This window comes from Cydia pomonella, chromosome 12 (assembly GCF_033807575.1).
Source record: "Cydia pomonella isolate Wapato2018A chromosome 12, ilCydPomo1, whole genome shotgun sequence".
NCBI lineage: Eukaryota > Metazoa > Arthropoda > Insecta > Lepidoptera > Tortricidae > Cydia > Cydia pomonella.
Window position 1 is genome coordinate 16,341,541 of NC_084714.1, and position 18,832 is coordinate 16,360,372.

Genomic DNA, 18,832 nt, shown 5'->3' on the forward strand with positions numbered 1-18,832 from the left:
TTTTTGGACAAGTGAAATTCTAAGAATTTGAGTTGAATATCCCACACCACCCCAGTATTTAAATTGTATTAAAGACCAACCCCTATTTAGCAGGCTCTTGTCAAGAAGAAAATACATGCCCAATAAAATGATAGCCAAGTTCAATATGCCAAAGCATGCTGATTGTGTCCAGGCTATTCAATTATTGAATAAATTACCGATCGAGTTGAAATCTATAGTAGACTGTTGTATTTTTAATGCAAGACTTAAAGCGTTTCTTTTAAGGAAGTCCTATTATTCTGTACATGACTTTATTAATGATAATAATCTTTATTAACTAAACCTATATTAATTTCGTTCGTTCGTTCGTTTTCGTTTAGACAAATGTCTTTCTCTTATATTTCTGTATTGTATTGTACCATTTGACATTAATTTATTGTTCTGACCACCCATATTTTGTAAATATTAATTAAGTCTTGTTAATAGTTGTTATAGTCTCATGTTATTAAGATTATTGAACGCACCAGTAATTGAAATATCTTAAACCTAGAGAAATGCTTGTAAACAAAGTGGCACAGAAGGCGATGACTCCAGTAGTGTCCTAGTACTAACAGCGGCACACTTAACTTCTTAGTCGACCTTATCTCAATGCATTAAGGTCTATAATGGACATTTGACACAGTTAACTACGGTACTAGTGTGTATTGTATTGTGTGATCGTAAAAAGCATGATTCAAAAACAATACATAAACCAGGATATTGATTCTCATCGGGTCATAGTCAAACAATGATGGCGGCGTCTTTTAAGATCGCCGCGATTTCGCACAACCACCGTGCGTCAACACGGGCATGGGGCTGTACTCACGGCAGGTAAACGAAACAGTATTTTAACTCGTGAAAACGCTGTCTATAAAACATATCACGTAAAAATAAAAGTCAAAAGTCCTATTATTTTCGGGTTAAGAAAGGGTTAAGTGAGTCCGAAAGAGAGGTATGGGCATTGTGAAAGTCATCTCGCTTTGTTTAGTAGGGCACAGCACAACGGATGTCATTCCAGATCTAGAGCAGAGACACTGGCGAAGTACCTCCAGATCCAGACCTCCACCTTACAGAAAACCGCAGCCAAATAGCACTAGACCCTACTCATAGTGTTGTGTTTCTGTCGGTGAGTAAGGTTGCCAGAGCTCAACGAGGGTGCGGAGTGTTAGGGTCGGCAACGCGCATGTAACTCCTCTGGAGTTACAGGCGTACATAGGCTACGGAGAGTGCTTACAATCAGGCGGGCCGTATGCTTGTTTGCCACCGACGTAGTATAAAAAAAGTCTCGTCCTCTCCAAAAAATCCTCGGAGCTTGCATTTATTAAGTTATATCGACAATTCGACACACGAAATTAAACAACGAATATACCTACCCTACAGTCTATACTGTCTTACCAATCTTAACCGTGGCGGAGGGTCCGTGGACATTGTAGTTGTGTACTTACGCAGGTCCCGAAGATCCGCATTTGCTGACTCAGTCGGGAGCAACTTTTCCTATTAATAGACGATGATACACGGCTTTAAGGAACGATTGCAATGCAGCTTGACGTCTCAAGGGCCAGCTTGAAGTGAGTCACATCACTTTCTCTCTTACGAGTAGAAGTAATTAAGATGGAAGTTATGTGAATAGACTTTTCCTCATCTCAACGCGTTACTGGATGAATGCTTAAGAGAAGAATAGCTTTTGAATCTAATGAAATAAAGGTATTTTTTCTATGAATTTCATTAATCAATTTGGGAGAAAACGGTTTCCACTAACTAAATCTCAACCAATCACTCTTAATAATTCACTTTGATTTTGATGGTTTTTTTTTTATATCAATTCTGAAAGATTTTTTTAGTTTAGTCTTCACTACCAGAGCATAATTAAGTTTTGAATATTATTCGAGCGGCAATGTATTTCGTACATCATGATCAGTTGTGATAAGTTGTGACGTCGCGTCATTAATTAGACGTTTTGAGTTAAAACAAAGTAGTGAACCATTGCTTGCTGAATTATTTCGTATGAAAAAATTAAAGCTGTCCATTTTTTTATAAAACCTATGAAAGTGTGTTAATTACAGCCAAAACTAACTACTTACTAGATCTCGTTCAAACCAATTTCCGGTGGAAGTTTGCATAGGAATGTATATCATATTTTTTTTTAGATTTTTCATTCTGTTATTTTAGAGGTTACGGGGGGGGGGGGGGCAGACATTTTTTCACTTTGGAAGTGTCTCTCGCGCAAACTATTCAGTTTAGAAAAAAATGATATTAGAAACCTAAATATCATTTTTGAAGACCTATCCATAGATACCCCACACGTATGAGTTTGATGTTTTTTTTTAAATTTTAAGACATATTAAAAAAAAACTACTTACTAGATCTCGTTCGAACCAATTTTCGGTGGAAGTTTGCATAGCAATTTATATCATATATTTTTTTTAGATTTTTCATTCTGTTATTTTAGAAGTTACGGGGGGGGGGGGGGACGCACTTTTTACCACTTTGGAAGTGTCTCTCGCGCAAACTATTCAGTTTAGAAAAAAATGATATTAGAAACCTCAATATCATTTTTAAAGACCTATATCATTTTATAAGACCATAGATACCCCACACGTATGGGTTTGATGAAAAAAGATTTTTTGAGTTTCAGTTCTAAGTATGCGGAACCCCCAAAATTTATTGTTTTTTTTTCTATTTTTGTGTGAAAATCTTAATGCGGTTCATAGAATACATCCACTTACTAAGTTTGAACAGTACAGCTCTTATAGTTTCGGAAAAAAGTGGCTGTGACAGAATCGGACAGACAGACGGACATGACGAATCTATAAGGGTTCCGTTTTTTGCCATTTGGCTACGGAACCCTAAAAAGGAAAACCTATAAACCTAGTTTTTCATTGTATTAATAACATACTAAATAAAACCGGTAAAGTGCAAGTTCGTCTTACTCGCGCACCGAGGGTTCCGTACAAACTTTGAATTATCTCGTGTAACTATAAAGGCGAAATACTTTAGAACAGAAGTACCTATACTAAGTATATTTGTGTACAACGCCATCTATCGGCAATGTATGTTGGTTTTTCGAGGATAATTCTCTATCATGTGAATCGATTTCAAAAATTGATCTTTTATTTGAAAAAAGGTTTATTTAATGTAATCTCATGTGTAATTTGGTTAAATTGCAAACTGAATTCGGAAAGGTTTTTGTTAATTAAAAAAAAAGTTAGCAGAATAGAGGAGTCTTGTTATATTTTTCCTGTAAAATTTATAGTAATGTTAATATTATGTAAAAATTTCATAATTTTTTATCGGTAAACTTCGGAGATAAGGGGGTGGGGGCGGAATTTGTTTTCACATTTTCCTTTATAAATCTTTTTTTTTCTCTATGAAAGGAATGCACAATTTGAGCTCTGCCAAATGATACCCCACTTGACCTCGTCACTAGACTTTGAAATTTCGCCCCCTCTTCATATTGGGCATTTCCCATAGTTAATAAAAAAAAAAAATTATAATACTTTCAATGCGGGTTAGCGTTATTCATAACTATTCCAAATTTCAAATCGATAGCTTAAGTGTCCCCGTCCATAATTCCCTTTAATCTCGAGATTTTGCATAGATAATAACCAATTACGATCTGCCCTTCCAACTCAGAGAATTACGAGACCTTGTTCCGTTCACTGATAGTACACATATGCAACTATTCTAATATAGTAGTATACAATCAATAATTTTCGTTATCTTGTTTTTTGTCCCCAATAAATGTGACAGAGTGGAGCTTTTTGTATGAGATGAAAAGTTTTTAATTTTTCTCGTGTCAAACATAATCTACAGCTAGAAAGACATACAATAGCACTCCTTTTTTGCTTTGATCGGTGACGGAGTGGTCAGAGTGGTCCTCAAACCAGAATATTTTTTTAAATTATTAAATTTTTAACAAAACATGTGTTATTCGCGTATACCATCCATCTGTTCCATCATCCCGGACATGTCGCCGTCATGGTTGCCGGAATATCATACAAAATATATAGGTACTATGACAGTTACGGTAACACGATATGAAATAATCAAACGACCTTTGGCTACCGAGAAAGTTTTTCTGGCGTACGTGACATCGTAGGTGTATCGACTCTTGAATAGTCCAAAATCCAGAGATGTACCTCTTTTAGGCAAGGCCGTAACTCTCTCTGATTCTCTTAACAAGATAAGATGTTTTGTAAGTTACTAAAACATGTCGTCATGCTCGTCATCGCCCCCATTCAACTATTTAGCCTAATTTTGTCAAACGATTATAAATCTTAAGGGCTGGCCTTAAGGTTGGAGATGATTTTTGAAGCTTTTCGGCAGCGTGGCTCTATACACGCGTTCCCTATATTAACATAACTGGCTTGAATGACACAATGATGAAATAGTGTGACGGTCAATGTTACTTACTGTCTGTAGAGTCAGACGCGTTTGCAATAATCAGGCCAGGCTATTAGGTCAATTGTTTTTAACTGACGACGACCGATTTCGACGGAGATGGTTCTTAATATGTCGGGATCTTTGTTTTTTTTTTACCTGTGTTCCTGTTTAACGAAGACTGGGCTGATATAAAAGTGTATAGGTAAGTAGGTATTTTAAAGATGGTCCCATTTTTAGAGCTCTTTCCCACCGACGTCCAGTTTTTTTGCGTTCCATCTCGTTTCAGTAGTATACATGCTAATAAATATTAATGTCTACGAGCAGTCTGTTTGGAAGCTGCAGAAAACCGTACCCGCAAAAAACTGGACGTCAGTTGGAGATAGTGCTTATCATGTCAAGATCTGATTCTGGAATTCTATAATGAGTTTGATATTTTTTATCATTGGTGCATAATTTGCCCTCAAAAAACATAATTAGGGATGTGGAACTACTGAAATAATGGCATTGGGAACCAAATAACTGTATAAAAAAGAAAAACCGACTTCAAACTGGATAAAATAAAATATTATCCCTCTTTTTTTATGGAGGATAGGCAGGCGTTTGACCACGATCACACCTGATGGTAAGTGATGATGCAGTCTACGGTGGAGCTCGCTTACCTATGAGATACCTATTTAGTCTAGCCTTAAAGAGATATTATATGTGCGCGCTTTCTTATATGCGCTAACAATTGATATGTTTGCAGTCGGTACCCAGCTAAATCTTAAAAGCGTTAACACGCTGTCGAACAGTGCCAGCCCAACCAACACACTCCCACAACCACACACACACACACACACAGCAGCCGCAGCGAGCCAGTGCGCTTCGATGAAAAAGAAAGAAAACTGTCCATTAGTTGTTTGGTGGTATTACGATTATTGACCAGTATGATAGTATAACTATTTGGCTCCGCACCGATTTCAAATATATCAGTTGCAGCGCATATAGAAGTGATATGAAGTCGGTAAAAAATGTTATTGCTTCCTAACTGTTACAGACAGAGACTATAATTATTATTTATTTACTTGCTAAACCAAAATCTGTCAGGTATAAATAGACAAAAGTTCAGTCACGCTCCGCAATTGTTGAGTCATTAATCTGCACTTTAGGGTACTAAGCTAAATTGGTTGTTCAATACTTACGCTAAGGAAGGCAAAACAATCACAGCGTGATTGTACATAGATAGATCGTTTCTCCTAAATCTAGGGTAAGTACCTAATGGTAGAGCCTATCGGTAGTCAAGAAAAAGCTGCTTCTGATCAAACTTTACCCGCCCCGCCCCGCCCCGCTTTCGCACGGGTAGAAAACCTTAACAAATTATACACCTAAACCTTCCTCAATAGTCATTCTATTCATAGGTGAAAACTTGTGGAGTTTAACGGAGACATACATACAGACGCGGTGCACAGTGGGGGACTTTGTTTTATATGGTGTAGTGAATATAATACGATCATTGCAATTGTTCAAAGCGTGCGCAAATGGTCGTGGAGGAATTAATAAAGCATGTATTAACGCAGCATTTAGTGGGAGATAATCTATGACATTGTTATACGGTTTTTTGAAAGATGTGTACATGTTCACGCCTCACTGCACTCGGGAGTGCAGACGGGTCCTCGTAGCCCTTAGCCCTTGACTACGTGACCGACCGCATGCGCGCCTTTTGTTATCTTCTTTACCAAAAAATGATGTAATTACACCAGAGACCCAACCGCGGGAAACGAAAATTCTTTATCTGCCTCTCTATCGAACGAATATGCAAGAGCGATTGTTCCAGTGGCGTAGCGTGCCTTGGCGGGGCCCCGTATAAAAATTTGTTTTAGGGCCCTTAGGAAGGAGATTTCTCTCAAAAATGCACGTTGGGGGCCCCCGTGGCCCGAGGGCCCCGTATAATTGATACGGCAGATACGGCGGTAGCTACGCCCCTGGATTGTTCTCAGAGGGCCTACCGCGAAAAACGAAAATCGAAATTCTGGTATTCTGCCTCTATAACTCTTGCGTACGCAAAATTTCGAGTTTCGTGTTTCACGGTCGGTAGGCCCTCAGAACTGTCTGTAAACAGAATTCCGATTTATATCTAAAATAATTCTTCACCAGTAGTAACCGGGAAAATCATAATTTGTAACAGATACAATTTCATTAAAATATGAAAGAATATCAAAATATCCTTATCATACTAAAATAGAAAATTATACTATCGTCCCTAAGAAAATATTTACCTATTTTAGTTTTCATGTAATTTATAGAAAATACATGAAAACGAATGATATTCATGAAGATTTTAAACTTAATATAAGTAGGTACAAATGAATAGAGTGCATTGTAATTAATTACATAGGTACTATACGATTCAAAAATAAATGGTTTAGAATAAATTTTAATTGACTTACAGCTTTTTCCTACGACTTATGATTATGGAACATTCAAAGCACATTCAACAAAATACTTTAAAGGAAAGGGTTAGCCATTTCTTCCTACGGTAATATAGGTACGCAATGCAGTGCTATAACGGTTATCTGGAAAGCCCAGCCGCGTATCCCCTACGCGTATATTTTCAGTAATTTAGAATACCGGAACACTTTTTAGCATTACGGAAGCGAAAGCTGTCATAATAACCCTTATCTGAAGGTCTGTTCATTAAATTTACTACAGGCAATATTGGCTTTTATGTATATATACAGATGATTACTATAACTAGCTTATATCTAAAATAGGCCCTTGAGGCATTGTACCAAGGATGCTGGCGGCATTTCCTCGTTGTATCGCAATACTGATACTCCGGTCTTTTATGTTATTACAGAATAAAACATTGTATGGAAGAGTACTTGGTATACATACAAATATGTGACCGTCCACGAGAAAAGGGTCCTTATGGCAGTTTCTAGTTACGGAGATATTGACGTTTTTGTAAAATGCTTCAAAATTATCGTTTTTTTGTTGTAGGCAAAATAGTAAAATATCCAGACCATTACCATTTCGTAAATTTCAGCGTAGCCAAAAGGTTTGCCGATATTTGGCCGAAACCGAAACTACGGCTGAAAATGGCCGAAACCGAAACCGAACCTTCGGTCGGACGCTAGTTCGCTTCCGGGATAACAGTACTGTGTGAATCATTTAACAACGTTTATGAAAATTACTCTTATGATCATATGAATATAATTTGTATGAATGAAGATTTTGAGTAAACTTACGATACCAATTTTTCTTCTGTATTATGTTTTAATACAAGATTAGTAAATAAATAGTGTTAGTATAGTGCTATACTGTAATTATCAATAATTTCTGCTTGTGATTGGTCATAAGGATCCTTTTCCCAAATGTATAGGAGTGAATTTGTGATTTTTATGTAACTCAAATCGGGTATAACTAGAAAAATAAAACTTGTAGAATAATAATAACGCTTTTTATTTGTGATACTTCTATAGACTGATTAAATATCATTTAGAAGTCACTGCACAAAAATTGTTTTTGTTATAGAGGAAGATGAAAAATATAATAATTATAACATTTTAATTAAAAAAAAAATATTTTGTATACCTTGTGGTTTTATTTCTATCCTAAGATAAGAATTCCAATATATACAAATATATACTATGGTTCAAACTAGAGCATATTAAGAGCCCGGTAACAATTTTGGAGCAAAAATGTAAAATTGATATATTTAGTCGTTGAAATTGTACACCTTTTGTTACGTAATATCTAAATAACAAGTATTGGTTTCTATTAGCACGTTTTTTTCATCTTGTCTTTTAATAATGAGGCCGCAAGCGTGCGTCCCCGGTAATATGTGACGAGAAGGGACAGTTTTTAAAAATTCATCATAAAATTATGGTAGAAAATTATACACAATGATGTATAAGAACAGTTTCAGCAAATGGTGTAGATTATTTAAGTATCGAAATTACGTTGAAATTAAGTCAATTTTCAGAAAAATTGTTACTTGTTTTGAAGTAATTTCTGGAGAAAATTGATTTCGTCTAACTTTCATTTACACTAGGTACTTCAAATTTATAATAACAAATTATTAAAATGAAAGATAACGAGACGTGCTAATAGAAACCAGTACTTATTATTTCTAATAGTTAACAAAAGGTGTACAATTTCATGCGCTAAATCTATCAATTTGACATTTTTGTACTAGATTGTTATTTAGTTATAAGACTGCTGCGCCCTTGCAGGGTACATATTATGTAATTTTGTGTACTTAATATGATTGCAATAAATGCTTTGTCTTGTCTTGTCTTGTCTTGTCTAAAATTGATAACGGCCTCTTAAAGAACAGTCCGAAAATTTATTTTTTCTTAATTTCGTTCTTATAAGCGACTTGCTCTAATCAAAGGCAGATTTTTCACGACCTGGAAGTCAAATTGTATAAACATTCGGCCCCATTCGAAGAATGAGATACGATAACGATAAGTTCTGGTTTAGATAAGTTCTCATTTAGATATCGTTTGCGTGTCGTATAATTGACAGAAGCACACTTGACTTTCTGCCTCGCACAGCTAAACTGTGGAATGAACTGTCGCCTGCGGTATTTCCGGACCGATACGACCTTCAAACCTTCAAGAAAAGAGCGTACTCCCATCTTAAAGGCCGGCAACGCACTTACAACCCCTCTGGTGTTGCAGGTGTCCATGGGCGGCGGTAATCGCTTACCATCAGGTGATCCGTCTGCTCGTTTGCCTCCTCTACCATAAAAAAAAAAAAAAAAAAAAGCAGCTCGATTCGGGCAACCAATGTCACTTTGACGTTACAAATATCGTAGATAGATCTTATTGGGATCACAGCGGAATCGAAATAAACGACAATTTTGACTTGTCGTTTAGTTATCGATCTTTTAAAAATCTTTCTAAGATCTTAAACTTGTCTTCATAATTTAGAATAAAACATATAGATACATAATCAATCATTATCTATGTAACTTCCAATGGGAACATACTTAAAATTAGTTTCAAACTTGTGTTTAATGATTTCTCAAAAGTGCAATTTTAACATGTGTAGGTTTAATGTTTTTTCTTTATATATGGGACTTAGGGTCAAGATTCTTTTTATATTAGATAGCTCATTTAACGTAGATTTAGGATCTTAACTTTATACCTGCCATAAGGACCCTTTAGGCATGGACGGCCACATATATTGTACAAATGTAGTTTAGTGTTATAGAGAGAAATGCTACTGCATGATAAGGTAATTTAACTTACCACTTCACTTTACCAGACCTAAAATCCCCACCTTATCAGTTGGGTACAAGGTAAGTGAGATTATGATAATAAAAACATTATAATTACCTGCGAATAACTGGTTTTGGCTTTTGAAAATGTGGTCGGCTTTGTTTCAAGCAGAAGTCTGTAAACGATACCACAATGTTTAGAAATAAGCATTACATAAATATCGTCAAGAATAACGATTCGGACATAAGGACCAAACATGTAAACTCGAATTGTATTTTTTAAGTACCTACGTAAGATAGTTTTGTCCATAAGGTCACGTTTTATCATCTTCCTCGCGTTGTCCCGGCAATTTGCCACGGCTCATGGGAGCCTGGGGTCCGCTTGACAACTAATCCCCAGAATTGCCGTAGACACTAGTTTTACGTAACCTAGGCCTTATTGGAATTAGTCCGGTTTCCTCACGATGTTTTCCTTCACCGAAAAACGACTGGTAAATATCAAACGATATTTCGTACATAAGTTCCGAAAAACTTGGTACGAGCTGGGGTTTAAAAGGATTAACAGTCACACGCTCTTACTGCTAGGCCACTAGCGCTTCTATAAGGTAACGTTTTTATACCAAAGTAAAACTGAACTACTTAATATTAACTAATCGGTTAATTTGATGCACAGAACAGCAACTGAATGACGCCAGAATTAGAACACACACACTATGCATTTGCATCAAGTGCCCTTAATTAGGATGTGGTATATCTTGCAGCTTGATTTACGCATACAACGACTTTGAAACACAATATTTTTATATGACGACTAGATTTTATTGTACGACTTTGTCGGCTTTATTGATTTATATATTCATGCCAAATTTCAGCTTTCTAGCACTAACGACCACGGAGCAAAGCCTCGGACAGACAGACAGACAGACAGACAGACAGACAGACAGGCAGACAGACGGAGATGGCGAAACTATAAGGGTTCCTAGTTGACTACGGAACCCTAAAAAGGATGAATGATGTGATTGATGTGGTACGTTCAACAATAAATAACCGGCCAAGAGCATGTCGGGCCACGCTCAGTGTAGGGTTCCGTAGTTACTCTTCCGTCACAATAAACTAAACTGGAGCTTAAAGTGTAGTAAATGGTACCTTTCACCCGAGTTAAACAAATAGGCAAATTTGCATAATCAGTACCTAATTAAAGTAAGTCTTTTTACTATGAAGGGAAAACTTTTTGCGATAACTCAAAAACAGCTAAGTAAACTGATCATGTCCGCTATAGTTTTCATTTAATGTCTTTCTTAAGCTCTACTTCCACAATTTTTTTCATATTTTTTGGGCCTATGGTTCAAAAGTTAGAGGGGGGGGGGGGACACATTTTTTTTTCTTTCGGAGCGATTATCTCCGAATATATTCACTTTATTAAATGTTTCTGGAGGTTTCTTTTGAAAGACCTTTCCAACGATACCCCACACTCTAGGGTTGAAGCGAAAAAAAAAATTCACCCCCACTTTACGTGTAAAGGAGGTACCCTAAAAAAATTAAATTTTTAGATTTTATTGTACGACTTTGTCGGCTTTATTGATTTATATATCCATGCCAAATTTCAGCTTTCTAGCACTAACGACCACGGAGCAAAGCCTCGGACAGACAGACAGACAGACAGATAGACGGACATGGCGAAACTATAAGGGTTCCGTTTTATGCCATTTGGCTACGGAACCCTAAAAAAGTAAAAATATTAACATTTAACTTAATATGTAGTTACATAGTATGCTAAATTAGAAATAAATAAAAACTTGAAACCGACGGCCATATTTGATAGACAAAATTGTTGTCATATAAAAAAATTTAGAAATTGGGACACTCCTGGCTAGCCATATTAGTTAATACAGCCAAAAAGCGTTAATTTTGATATTCCACAGATCAAAAGAGTGTCCAGAATCTTCCTTCACTTTGTAAGCAGATGACTGTGCCTACATCACGGGACAGCCCGGTCGTTCCCGCTGAATGACTAAGATACTCATCTTAATAACATCTGAGAATGTGAACCATCTACACATAACCACTTTGTGTTGTATATTCTTCCCGAGCGTTTGCCTCATACATATGTCAGGCAAAAAGTAGAGTGATGCCGATAGTCCACTGATGTTTTCTGGAGGTCAGGTTTTAGTGGGAAGAAGGAAATGTTTTGTGAATATGTACTTCCTCAAACTGTGAATTGAATATGGCGGAATCATAGTGAGTAAGTATGACGAATCTTTTAATTAGATGTACATCTTAGTTTCTCTTGAATTAAATAATTAGGTAAGAATTCATGTCATGCATGAATCACCTCTCTCTCTTGTAATTAATATATACATGTATTCTGGATCTACGGGGATATAGAATAGAATTCCTTACTATTAAATAAAACTATTTAAACGGGTTATATCGAGTATAATAAATTTAAAATACATATACCCAACCCATTCATATATGCTGCAACGGGAGACTGAGGAAATATATATATATATGTATATATTTGTGAAAAACTAGCCACATACAAAAATATAAAGAACTAAAACTATATATATAGATTTTAAAGTTAGCTTCATGTAAAATACATTAATAAAGCTACTTAGTTATACAGTAAGTAGCACTAGGTACTATACTTACTAAAATGTCCACATCTGCTTTCAACATGGTCTCACAGTCCTCTGTCTTGCTTGTTACTTTTTTTGATGAACGAATACTGGATCCCAAGGTAATGGTAGAGAAAATATAGAATTCAGATGCAATTTAAAAAAAAAGCGGCCAAGTGCGAGTCGGACTCGCGCATGAAGGGAATAAATGGTACGGAACCATTTATTAAAAAAAATCTACTTACTAGATCTTGTTCAACATTTTACCACTTTGGACACACATTTTACCACTTTGGAAGTGTCTCTCGCGCAAACTATTCATTTTAGAAAAAAAATGATATTAGAAACCTCAATATCATTTTTGAAGACCTATCAGTAGATACCCCACACGTATGGGTTTGATGAAAAAATATTTTTTTTTTTAATTTTATGACGTATAAAAAAAAAACTACTTACTCGATCTCGTTCAAACTAATTTTCGGTGGAAGTTTGCATGGCAATGTATATCATATATTTTTATTAGATTTTTCATTCTGTTATTTTAGAAGTTACGGGGGGGGGGACACACATTTTACCACTTTGGAAGTGTCTCTCGCACAAACTATTCATTTTAGAAAAAAAAATGATATTAGAAACCTCAATATCATTTTTAAAGACCTATCCATAGATACCCCACACGTATGGGTTTGATGAAAAAGATTTTTTGAGTTTCAGTTCTAAGTATGGGGAACCCCCAAAATTTATTGTTTTTTTTTCTATTTTTGTGTGAACATCTTAATGCGGTTCATAGAATACATCCACTTACTAAGTTTGAACAGTAGGTATAGCTCTTATAGTTTCGGAAAAAAGTGGCTGTGACATAATCGGACAGACAGACGGACATGACGAATCTATAAGGGTTCCGTTTTTTGCCATTTGGCTACGGAACCCTAAAAAACGTGAGTGACTCATTTGGTGAAACAGTGTAGATACTTACATTAAACTATTTACCAACTAAAAACTACCTACTCTACCTAGTACTTAACGGCTGGGGTGTTCTGTAAAATGAAGGTGCTTCCCCAGTTGAGCTGGCTTCACGTCAGAAATTATATGATGTGTAGATAGATGATTTCGGTGAAGTCTATATTACGCGTTGTGCCTAACCGTGGCACTAAGTGTTTCTGATAAAGTGAATCAACTCGTGTGCACATGCAATATTACATATTAGTGTAATTGATATCCCGGCTGACACATGAATGTGATATAATCTTTAAAAAATCGCACTTCATAAAAGAGTGTAATACCTATGCCATCATTTTAAGGTCTTCGTCAACACTATCCACTTCACCTAGTAGTGTTTTATGAAAATAAATGCGCACTGAACAAAATAATAGAGCAATTCAAGGAATAACTAAAGTAACAAAAAATTGCTTCAATTTCCAAAGCTTACAAGTAGCACATAGTTTACCAATCCCAATTATTATGCGAGAAGCATTCTTTCGTACGAGTACTTAATGCTACGCGCGAGACGTAATATATCAAATAACTCAACTACAGATTTTTTAAATCCGAATGCCTCTCCGGGTCACTTAGCAACTCGGACGACCGGACAGAGGGCAGACCGGAATTTCCGAGCTAACCAAACATAATGGCAGCGGGTTTACCACGTGCACCGATTAGAACCAATTCGCGGGCACGGCGAATCGGCGCGATTAGGGAATGCTGCTTTGTTGTGGTTAATTATTGACAATGGTCGGCGTTCCCCGCGGTCATCGCTACTTAACTAACTTTTCATCGTGACATCGCCAAATCCCTCGTTGTTGTTAGTTATTCCACTCCACTTACGTACCTCCATTTCATTAAATGCATTACAAAGAACTTAATTTCACAGTTTTTCAGTGGCACTAGTAATTTGAACTACGACTTTAATATTACATAGTTACCTATCATCTAGGAAAAATATTTTTTTTAAATGTATTAGTAATTTAACGGCTTACTGACAAATTGATAATTTAAAATCCCATTGGCTACACGGCTATATCCGTATATCGTGTCTATAACTTAATCAAATCTCAAATTTGAACATAGAAAACATGTTGATCCCAAGTTGCATTTCTGGAGACATCATTTCTTACTATATACTAATAATAAATGCAAATATTGTAACGTCTCGTAATTATCTATACCTTAATAGGTATCATCTCTCTAGATGTATTGTGTCATTTGATGTTAACTTTATAAAGTTATCTATCTGTGTTGTTTGAATTGAAATGACGAAAGTGGAACCTAAACTGGCGACACGCAGTCGCAGACACAGAATAGAAATGTCATCTAGACTCTGGCCTTCGAGTTGTGTTACAAACGTTATTTAGTCACCTGCAATAATTTACGGGCTGAATATGCAGTAGGGTATATTGAACAACTTTTACTATGGGACCTAACCCGAAATCGCAAAAAATAATACTCTCCCATAGAAAATATCAAGGTCACACAGCCAAAATGTATGAAACAGCCAAATTTTTTTCGCGAATTGACCTATATATTCACCCCGTAAATTATTGCAGGTGACTAAATAAACGTCCTATATACATATGTCGTAGCCAGATCTTAGAATTGAGCATTTCATGATGTGGTCATTTCATGCAATGATGGGTTGGCATCATGAAAAAGTCAAACCCACATAACCATATCATGAAGTGTGATTAATTCTAAAATGGCATTTCATTAATTAATTAAAATCTATGATCTGGCCACGACACAATGTATGGCAAAATTTTTGCCTGCCAGTTTTCAGCTGGAAATAATTTCATACCTACTCATTTTTTCCTCTAGTCACCCGCACCTTTGACACAATAAAGATTCAAACTATTTAGAATGGAACGGAAAGACTTTTTTATAGGTTATTTGGCGGCTAGAAGTTATTATGAAATGTTTATGTTTTTTGGCAGTTCACAGTAATTTTATTTATTATTAGTTCTCTATTATGGTAAGTAAGTAATCCTCCGATCGGTACTTAACGGTAAATCAAAAATGAGATCTAAAAACTTGGCGCCAAACGTAACAATGGCTAGAAATATGAAAACAATTTCCGGACTACAATTCCCATAAAAGTCCACCCTTAACAATCTTAACATCCGTCTTGTTTGACACTTAAATTAGGCCCAGACACTTTGTGCGCGCCGAATTTTCGGGGTTCTTAGAAGGTCGAATTAATGGGTTAAGGGCAGTTCAGAGAAATGCAGAAATGCAGCTTCAGCTGAGTGCAGCGTTTGCAGGCGGCTTCGGAAGTACAGGATGTTTGGAAAATAAGGCTTTATGGAGATACGAAAGCGTACCTAAACTTTGGCATTGTTGTGCCCTAAAGTTGTGGACTAAGACTAAAACCCTTTTTGAGTTAAGTAGGATTACTTTAGTAGTAGTATATAGTCCGTTTTTAAAGCATTAGATAGAAGGTAAGCGATTTTGACGTGTCTCGTGTCTTTGAACTTGAATTGAAAAACACTTGTGGGGACATATATACATACATAGACATATACATCGACCGACGTTGTGTCCGTTATAGAAACAGTGAAATTGTTCTGATAAGAACAGTTATAGATCGATCGATTGACACTCTGCGGTTAAGCAGAGAAGCGGTGACGTTTGCTCTAACAAGAGCAGTTTTATGTTGCCCTGACAAGGGCAGTTTATGCATATGCGGAGCCTGCAGCATCCTCTTCGTGTCTTCTACCGGCGAGTATCAAGCAGCGGAGCGGGACACGGCGCACCGACGACACGATGTGCACCCTACGGAGGCCGGCCGAGAAAAGGACGGCAACGTTGGCTCGCTTTATTTTATAGGCGCGCGCGAATGCCGCGGCCACGCGCCGCAACCTCGCGCCCGCGCACCTCACCCCGCGCGTCCCGCGCGGGTACTATAATGTATCACGCTCTTTCCTGTATATAGATCTCTTTCTTACATTTCTCTAATTTTGTATAAATTACGCGCATTTTTGTAAATAAATTCATTCAATCTTGTACATAGCTAAAAACGTCTTTCACTCCAAGAACCTTCTGATACCTGCCTACATGGTACCTACATCACCATAGTGGTGACCACCGACTGAGCAGAAGAAATCAAGCAAGAAGCGTTCCAGATCAAAACTACGCTCGAGGACCTCGCGCTGCTCGCCGACAAAATGATGGAGCACACGCCATCATCATCGAACCAAATCGCCGCAGTCGCTCCTCCCGCCGTCATACCACCTTCGTTACCACCGCCACTACCTCAACCAACTGCGTCAGCTCTCGACACGCAATACCTCATCGGCGAAATAAGAAGACTCTCACTCGAAGTCGCCGAGCTTCGCTCGAGACCGCGTGAAAACTACAATCAACGCTACAGCCGCTCAAGCAGACGATTTCCATCACGTACCCGTAACAACTCTCAATCGCAAGATCGAAGACCGCGTAGCCCAAGAAACTCACCACTGCCGTACTGCCATTACCATCGACGTTTCGGCATGGACGCACAGAAATGCGCACAACCGTGCAGCTTCAAGCCGATCCCGCCATCATCACCAGCGTCGGAAAACTAAATGTAACGCTGGCTGCGGCGGAAACCGGCGTTACCACCAAATCCCACCGCCTCTTCGTACGAGACCGAACCAGCAAACTCGTCTTCTTGGTAGACACCGGCGCGAACATCTCCGTTCTACCAAGGACACCCGGCACGAAGGCGCAACCACTTCCATTTCAACTCTACGCCGCTAATAACACCGTCATTCCTACCTATGGCGAGAAGACGCTAGAACTCGATCTCAACCTACGCCGACCATTCCGGTGGAAATTCATCATCGCTGCAGTTTCGAAACCCATCATCGGCGCAGATCTCCTGGACTACCACCACATCGTCGTGGACATCACCAAGAGAAGATTGATCGACGGCAAGACCCTACTGTACACTAACGCACAGCTCTGTACTGACGCTAACATACCTACCGTGCGCAGTATAGACGTGCAACAGTCGTACCACAACATTCTTGCCGACTACCCTGGTACCACTCGCCTAACATCCATGAAACTCAGCCCGAAACACAACGTCGAACACTTCATTGAAACAACTGGACCACCACTTCACTGCAGACCACGTCCAATCGCACCGCACCGCTACGAACTCGTGAAGAAGGAATTTGCCAACATGATGGAGCAGGGCCTATGCAGACCAAGCAAAAGCCCTTGGGCATCACCTCTTCACGTGGTACCTAAGAAGAACGGCGAATTACGTGTGTGTGGAGATTACCGACGGCTTAACGCAATCACTAAGCCCGACCGCTACCCAATCCCACGCATACGTGATTTTACCTACCAACTCGCCGGCAAACAAATATTCTCAACATTGGACCTCAACCGCGCATACCAGCAACTACCAATAGCAGAGCAAGATGTCGAGAAGAGCGCCATCATAACACCATTCGGCCTATTCGAATTTCCGAGAATGTGCCCCGGACTCAAAAACTGCGGACAGACGTTTCAACGCTTTATTCACGAAGTACTACGCGACCTTGACTTCGTGTTCCCATTCGTCGACGACCTACTTGTTGCATCGGCCGACGAAAAAATACACGAGCAACACCTACGCGCCGTACTACGCCGACTCGAAGACTACGGCATAACAATCAACCCGTCGAAATGCGTATTCGGTCAGCCATCGGTCAAATTCTTGGGCTACGAAGTCAGCAAAGATGGCATACGACCGCCTACCGAAAAAGTGCAAACAATCATCGACTACCCTAAGCCGAAAAACATCGACGAACTTCGAAGATTTCTCGGCATGTTGAATTTTTACCGCGAAAACATCAAAAACGCCGCACAGATTCAAGCACCGCTCTGCAAATACCTACACAATGCGAAGAAGCGCGACAAGACAGAAATCAGCTGGGACAACGATATGCATAAACTGCCCTTGTCAGGGCAACATAAAACTGCTCTTGTTAGAGCAAACGTCACCGCTTCTCTGCTTAACCGCAGAGTGTCAATCGATCGATCTATAACTGTTCTTATCAGAACAATTTCACTGTTTCTATAACGGACACAACGTCGGTCGATGTATATGTCTATGTATGTATATATGTCCCCACACACTTTTGAAAAATAAGTCACTGCAAATGTATAACAATTATAAATCATATACGATTATTTACATTATTTTGCTTTCGTAAGTAATAGTTACTGATTAAAAAAAAAGCTTTTTTCGATAAAAAGACATGTCAAGATTGTTTACATTTTTTCAACGCTAAAAAACGAACTTATAGTAGTGGGCCTGGTTACCAAATGTTGTACCATATGAATATGAATAAGTACCATATTATCAAATTAATAACACGATGTGCTATATATATCACATTGTTCCCAAACCTTATTGGAAAATTATAAGACCCATCGATGGTATGTTAGTCGAGTGTGTACATGATGGCGACCAGTCTGGCCTAGTGGGTAGTGACCCTGCCTATGAAGCCGATGGTCCTGGGTTCAAATCCTGGTAAGGGCATTTATTCGTGTGATGAGCATGGATATTTGTTCCTGAGTCATGGGTGTTTTCTATGTATTTAAGTATTTATAAATATTTATATATATTATATATATC